This window comes from Oreochromis niloticus, linkage group LG23 (assembly GCF_001858045.2).
Source record: "Oreochromis niloticus isolate F11D_XX linkage group LG23, O_niloticus_UMD_NMBU, whole genome shotgun sequence".
Lineage (NCBI taxonomy): Eukaryota > Metazoa > Chordata > Actinopteri > Cichliformes > Cichlidae > Oreochromis > Oreochromis niloticus.
The window spans coordinates 44,756,031-44,766,487 of NC_031986.2; positions in this window are offsets into that span (position 1 = coordinate 44,756,031).

Consider the following 10,457-nt stretch of genomic DNA (forward strand, 5'->3'; position numbering starts at 1 on the left):
ACGAGCCGAAGAAGTTCGTACGAGTGGTTGAAGGTTTCTCTCGCTCACAAAAACGTTACGTCCAGATGAACAAAATCAACATCAAACATTATTAGATACACCCTGCTAGTACTGCGACGGGTCCCAGAACGGCCTTCGTTCTTTGTGTTATTGATTCAACAAGGAGTCTCAATGAGACTCTGCTCCATGCTCACAGCATCTCTCACCCTTTTTGTTAATAGTCAACGGTGCAATACTTGAAATGTGCAATTCCCTTGTATTCTTACAAGGTCGGTGCTGTGCTTTTGGAAACCGAATTTTCCCAGAGGAACCCACCCGAGGGATTAATAAAGTTTCATCTCATCTCATCTCATCTCACAGCTGCTGCACATTAGTTTTGAATCTCTTGCTTCACCACAGCCCAAAGGTGCTCCGTTAGAGGCTGTTTGACTACAGTCATGCTAAGTTCATGTTAAAGAAACCAGCGTGAGATGATTTGAGCTTTGTGCGTTATCCTGCTGGAAGCAGCCATCAGAAGATGGACGCACTAAGGTCATGGTCAGCAACGATACTCGGGTAAACTCTGGTGTTTGCTCGGTTGGATAGTTTCTCTTTTTCTGACCAGTTTTCGGATCATTCTCTGTTTGGAAAATCCCAGAAGATCAGCAGTTTCAGGCCAGCCCATCTGGCACCAACAACAGTTTGACCAAGTCTACATATCCCAGTGCACTGAGGTGCTGCCATGTGATTGGCTGATTAGATGTTATTCCTCTAACATGCAGTTGAACAGGTGTGCTTAGGAAATCTGTTGGATGAGCTCATCTTTGTGTTGGCCGTCTTATTGTTAGTCTCTATGCCAGGCTATATGAATAAGCTGAAATGAGTAATTCAGTGATTGAAGCCTTTTCTTCCATCACATTAGTGCCAAAGTGCATTCCTTTAAAGAACGTTGTTTCCACTTCTTAAAGCTGATCAGTTTCCAGTTGTTTCATAGCCAATAAAGAGCCTTTCAACATTTTACGAGGTGATTCTCTGTTCGCAGCTTTAAGCACTTTTCATCTGTGTTTCAGGATGCAGTATTGTTCAGGGCTGATGCAGGGTGGCTGGGAGGTCTCTGTGGCATTTCAAAGAATTAAAAAGAACTTCCCCCTCTGTGCACACGCGCACACACGCACTTATTCAAACACATTTTCTGGTACCTAAGTCCAATGCTCGTGGTGCCAAGGCAAATTAGCCTCCTGGCAGCAAGCATGGAAAACCTTCTTCATGTCAGAATGTGAAGATGTGGGCAATTTAAGAAGCTAAGTCTCTCCCTGGAAAGACCCGGGGGCTTTGTGTAAAAGTTTCTCGCCATTATCAAAGTTGTTTTTGAAAGTCTGGAGAGCATGTGTTATGTTTCCAAGTAAATGGCAAGACGTGGAGGGGGAGGGGGGCTGCATGCATGTATATGTAGGGTAAAAGGGAACTTTAATGCCTGCAGGAATCCTTATACGCACAGAGTGATGTGCAACAAATCAAAAGGGAATAAAAGCGAGCGGAGAGACGCTCTCACCAGGTACACATCAGGTAAACAAGATGCACTTTTGTTGATGGTGCACTTAAACTCTGCGTGAGGATTTGTTGTTTCGAAGAATGCAGCCCGAGGCGGTGCACTTCACTCCAGTCAGACCATCAAAGCAAACGAAAGCTGTTTCCTTTGTCTGCCTTTGTGTCCTGCTAATGGTCTGTTATTTGAGATTTTCTTTGAGTACGTCTCAGCGTTCAGAAGCAGCTCTCTGGGTTTTGTTTCATAGTCTTTTATAAATGTAACTAGAAGGTGAGGATTTAAACAGGGTTATAAATCTGAAGGATAAACAGGAGAGAATAACTGCATCGGCACGTCCTTCCTTCATCCTGGAAGACAGCGGCGCTCCCAGTGCAAGTGCAGCTCAGCTCTACATGGGGGATCTAAACACAGCCTCTCTGATTTAGGAGCTGGAACGGAGCAGTCGCCAGCCTCCCACCAGAGCTGGCAGGATCGGTTGGCTGTCTGGCGGCTGTTGTTGACGAGGGGAAGGCGGGTGGAGTGGGGGAGTGGAGACGGGCAGACGCTGCCAAAAGACCAAAAGGCCACTAACTGCTGTAACGGCAAACACCAGACTAGGACAAAGCCGGGCGGATTTCCTGCACACAGGAAAAAATAATTTTGTTGCTAAAAATCTGTTTATATAATTACTCAGTAGTACTGCAGTAAATACCTCTATATAGTTACAGCCCTGCAGTTTAGAAATGAATCTACAAATCCAATGAGAAAAGTTGTCACAAAGCTGAGACCATGACTGAAAAAGTGTGAACGGGCCCTGAGACTGGAAATAATGCAAATTCCCCCAAACTCAGCGCTAATAACACAGGACACCTCAGCCTGATGCAGGCATATCAGTTCCTGCGTGCACCTGAGCTGTTCGGCTATGAGTAATGTTTATTCAGAGCTGGTTCCTTTTGTTCAGCCACTGCACCCATGTTTGAGGGAGGGAGTTGCATGTGGGTGTATACAGTTTGCTTCAGGTAATAAAAGCAGTTTGGCTAAGGTTAGATCAGGATATTAAAGTTAAACATTAGCAAAGTCATGCCTCGCATTGCTGCTGACTGACCTTTAAAGTATTCCCTATTCTTTATAGGCAAACGAAAATTTAGCAGATGTGTTCATTAAAACTTTTCCATCTTATGTTGAAAAGAAAAGCAATCAAAATGTGGCTTCTTCTGCAAGTGTTAAACATCCATTTCAAATCATGAGCAGCTGATTTCAGCTCCTTTAAATACTGGTAGCATCGGTCCGTGATCAGCGGCCCTCTGGGTTTAAATGCCTTGTTGATGCCAGATGTGAGAAGCGAATCTCCCGACTGTTGGAGCTGTTAGGAAAGCAACAGTAACTCTAATAACCACTGGTCACAGCCAAAATATGCAGAAGAGAATCTCTGAATGCACAATGCAGAAGACCACACCTGTCAGCTAAGAGCAGGACACTGAATTCCCTCAGGCTCACCAGAATTAGGCAAAATAGAAGCTTGGAAAAAGTCGCCCGGTCTGATGAGTCTCGATTTGGGATGGTGGGATCGGAATTTGACATAAACAGCAGGAAAGCATGGATGCATCTGGTCTCGGCACAGCTTAATTACGTATTGTTTAAATGTCACACTCTACCTGACTATTGTTGACCACAGTGCACATGTCTTCTGACGCCTGCGTGTCACAAAGCTCACATCATGTCAAACTGGTTTCTTGAACTTCACAGTGAGTTCACTGGGCTTAAATGGCCTCCACAGAAAACTGATTTCAACAGAAGATTCACAAGGTGTACGACAAGTCTGCAGCTGTGTGATGCTATCGTGTCACTATAGATGGCGATTTGACTCTGATGACCCATCACGGTGATGGACAGGGTTTAAGGCAGGACCACCCAGAGTCTAGACGAGGATGGTGATGATGATGATGAAGACTGAGGTGGAGATGAGGAGGAGCACTGATTTAAACCATGAGAAGCGGTGCCTGATTGGTTCAAAGAAGGTGGGCGTGAAGATGATTGGACTAGAATAATGATGTCGGTACTGAGATTGACAGCGTGGGAAAGCGGTAGTCATGTAAAGAACAAAAGCAGGCAGATGACTGACTACAGATCTTTCTTCCTGAACTTAACCACAAGCTTCATTTCTATTAGACAAAGAGAGACAAAGTTCAGTTTACAGGCAGACGCCACCAAGTATCTTTTGCTCGCCTCTTGACCTCCGGCACAGTTAACACAGCTGTGTGTGTCCTGAGGTTTTCATCACCTCAGAATTTACCTTATGCAACAGAGGCGACACTGTCAGCTGTGAAATCACTCTTCATCGTGCAGACATGTGAACAGCAGACTTTAAATCTTACCTACCCAAACACACAGTGTCTCTTTTGATCCATGGATCTTATTTCAGGCCATTAAAATGTCATCGATTTTTGGCACAGTGTCGCGGGGCATTAAGTAGGATCATACCTTAATGTCTCTCAGCTCCCAAGGAGAGCTCAGTCATCTACTGTAACTTGCACCCAAACCTGTTCCACACAAAGGCAGACTGCTCTACTGTTAATAAAGAAAACCTCTCCCTGCTGTTTCTGCTCTTTATTCTCGAGCTGTCATTCCTCCCCTCGGCCCTTTGGGAAATGCTGTGTGTAACCAATCAGACAGCAGCAGCTGGGTCATCGCCTTCTTTGAACAGAACCTCCTCAGTTCAGTTTCCTCCTTGCACAACGCACCCAGCTACAGTGAGATTTGTCATGAATCATTCAGCGTTTTGCCTTCTGCTTGCAGCGGCCGGCCTCCGCCGGGCCTTTCCTCCTGACTGGGAAATCATTTTTGTATATCAAAAGCAGAGCGAGCTTCTCAGGGGAGTTTGAGGGGTCTGAGATGAGATGCAGGTCACGATGCTGCCACATGGCACCTTCTGCACTCACACTTGTTTGTCTGTCTCTATATGTGTGCATACATCCATGAGACAGTGTGCGTTAATACAGCGTGTCTGCTTCATTAGTTTTGTATAAGCCTCTGCGCTCTGCTGTGAATGAGGAGGGAGGACGACACACGTCAGGCCCAGACACAGACAGATGCTGCTGACACATCTGAGTGTCTCTCTATTGTATTATTCATCCTCGGTGTCACGTCTCATCCGGAGTGGTCAGCCAGACACGGCTCAGCAGAAGGGGTCGCCTCGAGCGCGCACGCACGCTTGTGGTCTGTTTTCATAATTCTGTTTGGGTGTGACTTTCTGCGGCGTGCGTGTGTGAGAGAGGGCGGGTTTAAATCTGCTCCGCCTCCGAGGCCTTCTCATCAGGCTGTGGATGATGCTTTTGATGTTCGTCTCTCTGAGCAAAAGGGGGCTTCTGATTGGAGAGGCTGTGTGTGTGTTTTTATGTGCGTGAGCATAAATTTGTCACCTCAGGCAACCTATCAACCCCTTCCATGCCGACCCAACCTTGTGCAACCCCCTCCTTGAGCCTCGCTCCGAGCCGACTGGGAATTCTCTGTTGTATTAATGAGACTCAGAGGAAATGGCAATTACATGAAATAAAGTCTCAGTTCATGAGATGAAAAAAGGAGCTTTGCAGTGTTTTTAGTTGGTAGAGGAAGAGAAAGGCGTCTTTTTGTACCACACGAATCCAAAAATGCCCGGCTTGCCTGGAATGTCCGCTGGCCCGACTCTGCTCTGCCCACAGTCTTTGCTCATCGGCTACGATCGGCGGATGAAGCCATTGTGTGTTTTTTCCTGTGAATGAAATTGTCCCCGTGTTGAGCTGTGCTTCAAAGGATAATCTGCAGATTTCTGTCAGAATCTGCAGATTATACAGTACAAATAAAATGTTCACGTTTCTCCAAAGTTGTCTTCCCAACAGTTTCACTGACATCTACACTGGATGGCCAGGAAGCGTTCGCGATGTCTTCTCCGGCGCTGATAATTGGCGTCTGTCTCGTGTCAGTGACGGAAAAGACGGATTTAATGCGACATGACCGTTCAAACAGCAGTCGCTTTCTAAAACATCGGATATGTATCGGATTCAGTACCACATACGAAAGTGACCCAGATCGGATTTGAGCCGTTCACACTGTCATACCATGATCGGATATGGGTCGCGTAGGGTCAGAAAAGTCGGATTTGATGCGCTTTCGCCTGCAGTGTGAACGTAGCCATAGTGACGTGATTGCATACCGCTCCTCTACCAACGCACATGCTTCACATGGTCCTCCCACCTTTGTCTTCAAAGCAGAGGAGAAGAATCTACAAAATACTTCTATCGATTTTTTTTTAGCAAACATTTTGTTAATATCCCATTTTATACAGAACTTTTGCTTGAAATCATATCTTCTTAAAGGAGAAAAGCTGAAAAACATCAATAAAAGTTTTTGCACTTTTCTCACAGTTTTGCTGTTTTGTGCAGTTAATTGAATGAAACCACAAGACGCTATCAGAGGAACCGTCGCTGTGCTGCACGTGCCAGCAGCATTAGTGCTGTATAAAGACAGCTTTGCAAAAACCAAAGTCTTAAATATCTGCAACAGATCGGTGACGTGTCCAGGTTAAATCCTGCGTCTCGCCTCGTCATAGGATCGGTTAGAGTTAAGGTTTTGCTGCAGGACCTCTGCAACTCCAATGTTTAAGAATGGATGAATTTATATCTCCTTTCTTATATATCATCAGTTAGATAAATGTAGAGGAATAAAAAGTGTAACGTTTTCCCGCCATAGTAGAAGCACGAGCAGGAAATGAAAATACTTGAGTATGTATACAGCACCCCAAAATTGTACTTACAGTAAGTGCAGCACTTAGTACCATTTAGTCTGGACCAACCCACAATCAGGGGTTGTTATCGTCATGGCGACTTGAAATTTGAATCTGCAGGCAAATAGCAGTAAAACGCAAGACGCTTGTTTGGTGGAGCTCGAGTCTGAGTGCAAGGAAGCAAATATATGAAGCCCGTCAAAGACCTGAAAGCTTTGGTGGGCTGTGTCCTCCTCTCCTCTCCTGTCCTCTCCTCCTTTCGTTCCCCTGCAGTTTACTGGGTAATTGTTCCATTGTGTAAACAGCTATTTCTGTGGCAAGTCTGAATGCGCCCTTCCATCACAATGCTCACATCTCCCTCCCTTCCTCACTACACTCACAAATTAATCTGGTGGAGAGAAAGTGAGAGAGGGAGGGTCACAGGTTGCTAGCACAAGTTTACAGAAACAGACGCAGAGTGAAATGTTTATACATGTGAATGGAGTTTTTTCAATACCACGGATGCATAAATTCAGCTGCACAGCATGTGTGTTTGTCACTGAGATCTTAATTAAAGGTGCCAAACAACACTGTATGCATAGGTGTTTACTTTTTATTGTTCTTTCCATTTATAGAAACCTTGGAGGACGTCAACAGAAGCTGATTACAGGCTTCTTGAAAGTAAACGTCATGGCAGAACACCTGTATTGGATTTCATTAAACTCTACCTAAAAATGCAATTAAATAAAAGCTTTCACAAAGCTGCAGACTGGAGGTAATAAAAGCTTACATGTAGGAGTAACTAAGTAAACAACGAGTAAGTAAATAACAAGCCGTTACCAATAACAGCGATAGTCATACTTTTAACTCACAACAATAATGATCACTGTGATTTTAGGCTATAATAAATTACACACAAACAGCTTTAGACATTTTTCATAGTTTCAGGTAAATGTTTTCACGTCCCCCCCAAAATAAAAAATTAACACAGTATAGTAGGTGTATAATTAAAGAGGATAGAAACCAAGTATCCATCCTATCGCGGCAGTATCAGTCCAATATTGGTACCAATACCGATATTGGTATCGGACCACCTCTAGTTTTAAGACTAAATTTCACCTCGTTAAATCAAATATCCTGTTTTTTAATGTATATTTACTTTAAATTCCAAACACACAACACTCTGCATATGGCTCAGTCTGCTGCCAGCACACATTTAACTCAGGAGATTCAGCTCTGCGTGCTTGGCTCTAGCCGACCTGTCAGCTCCTCAGAGCCCCTCACACACACACACACACACACACACATACACACACACACACACACACACACACACACACAGAAAGCAGAGACGAGACAACCCCTGCATTCGTTCCAGTGGTTAGACTGGCTGACTGGCTGTCTATCTGTCTCACACTCTGTTTACTCCTCATTTGCTTACCCAGCCAGCTCTGAAGCTGTGGAGCGGCTGCCAGCAGAGATGCCCACAGCTATGGAGGGGGGGGGGGGACAGAAGGACAAATTTTACACCAGTAGCAGAGACGGCACAGACACAGAGACAGGGGACGGCATTGTTTGGTAATTGTATACTCTTAAAGGCTGGACAGGCTTGTGGTCATTTTCTCAGTAGTAAAACGAGATAGAGGTGAGGCGGGGCACGGTTGACGAAGATTGATTTGTGCCTGTGCAACAAGGGAGACTTGTGTAAGAGTGAAGGAGTGAAGTTTCCTCCCTTCTGCAGTTTCTGCTGATTTTTTTCAGTCCTGGCAAACTTGCACATGCAGAAATTCCCCTTGTGCGTCTGCACTTGGACCACATATTTGTAACTTTTGTTTAAAACTATTGCAAGTTTTTGTTTGCAGGTTGGGGGATTATTTTAAATGTTATTGACAGGACAGTAGACTGGAAAGCAGGGAGAGAGTGAGAGGAAATGACCTCAAACCCAGGTCACCTAAACCAGGTAAGTTATAACGGTGCCATTCACGTTAATATCTCAAGATCATAGGAAACCTTGAAGCATCTTAAGATGAAGATTTAAGCACTTGAACAATCTTGATGCAGACAGATAGCGCTGATTTATTCCCCTCTGTAGCGTTTTAAATTCAGAATTAAAGCTCCTTTATTCTCCGCTCAGATCTGAGCTGCCCAGAAGGCCTTTATTGATCCATCGATCGGGCTTCCCCCCGCCAACGCGTCATCAAGGCGTCTCCTTTTGTTCCTGTCCAAAGCAGGCACGGCCCCCAGCTGAGGGGGTCTCAGGCCAGCAGACGCATGCCGATATTTGGGTGGAGAGGCAGAGTGCAACGTCCCTGTCCGTTCCACCTCGCTGCTCCTTTTCTTACGGGTTCACAACAACCCCCCGCTTCACACACAAACACACGACCACAGACACACATAAATGCATATGCACACCAAAACCACACACACATAAACAGAGACTCCACATATCGTCCAATCCAGTCATGACAGCTCATCCAACCTTCCATCCCCCTTTCCCAGTTTGTGTGTTTGTGTCTCTGTCTGAGGTTCTTTTGTCTCCAGCGGACTTTGAAACGTCTATTTATTCGCCGTGGTTTAATTGTGTTGTCGGCAAGTTCTGTTTGAAATCGCTCAGTTTAGCATCACAATAGGAGCCACTGACCGACCGGCTCATCCCGCCGTCCGGTGCCAGCTCTCCTTTCAGAGAGGCCGTTTCATCTTTTTATGCGCCTTTGCATTGTTTCCAAAAATTCATAAATTAACCTTTTGATGAATCGGTGGCACAAACGTGTGCACATGCTTGACTGGACATGGCCCGTTCCAGACACGATGCAACGGCTGCAGAGGGACATTTCTCTTTGCTTACATCCAATTAACAGCGAACTTTGAAGTTTCTTCGTCTGTCTTTGGAATATTTTAACGACGCTGTTGCATTATGTCACTCGCTCTAGGCCAAAGACTGAACATGTTGGTGTACAGCGAGTCTTTTGGATTCAATGTGCTGCCTTTTTATTAACCTTTTAGACATTTACAACTATGCAGACAAGAATTCAATGTTAAGAAACTGAAAAACCTTCAGATGATCTATTTTCCCGTCTCCCTCTTTGTGTCTGACACTCTCAGGCCGACACAGGCGCACTCACTGTTCATCCATCTGTCCTTCTCAAGCATTGTCAAGGTAGCTCATTTCATCTCCACTGAGGCCGAGGCGAGGAGAAAACAGAAAGAAAAACAGAAGGGGATGAAAATAGTGACGGTCTAAAATGAGAGCTAGTGTGTTATTCTGCAGCCAGAGGACAGAGAGTGAAAGCTGAAGAGGAAGCTTGGAAAAGCTGGACCGTGATCTGTGATTTTCCACTTTTTTCTCAACTTTGTGTTTGTGAGATCAGGAGTCTGATGCCATCAAACTGTGACAATTACGGTTTCTGTGTCCAAAAAGCCAAAATTAAAACACTGTCACCGTTTGAATGCTTGATTCACGAGTGCAGGTCATCCAATAATACAGTTGCAATGTTTTTGTTTTAATGACAGGTGTGTGTGTGTGTGTGTGTGTGTGTGTGTGTGTGTGTGTGTGTGTGTGTGTGTGTGTGTATTTTCTGTTTTGATCTAGTTGATCTATGGCTAACTTAAAATCTGTCATTGTGGAGTAATTCAGTAAATAAATATATCAGGGTGTGTGGTGAAGCTGTGTTACACGACTTTATGCACTTATCTAATTTACAGATTTAACAGCCAACCAAGTCTCTTCAAACTTTCTGTTATCTTCTAAAACACCAAACAAGTCAAAGTACAGACAGAGGTCCTGCTGCCCGACTGTTTAAACACCTCAGAAGTGGAAATCCTGCAGGTTTGTTACAAACCTGGAGCTTGCAGGCAGCACACTCACAGGCTCCGCCCTCACATTGAGCGTGGGTACATTCCTCTCTGGTGGTTCTCCTCCCTCTTCTACACAAACGTGCCAGCCCCACTTCCTCCCACCCAACGCCCAGACTGCACTGTTTGTCACGTAAACGTGGCCGCAGAAGCGTTGTTATAGAAGGAGCATCTCCTGACTGTTGGTGAGAATCATCAGGGTATATTTTAAAGATCTGAGTGTTATCGCAGCCTCGCCTCTGTCAGTCTGCCCCAGGGCAGCTGTGGCTACAACTCTAGCTTGCCCTCACCGGTGTGTGAATGTGAGAAACTGTAAAGTGTCTAGAAAAGCGCTATATAAATGCAATCCATTATTATTATTAT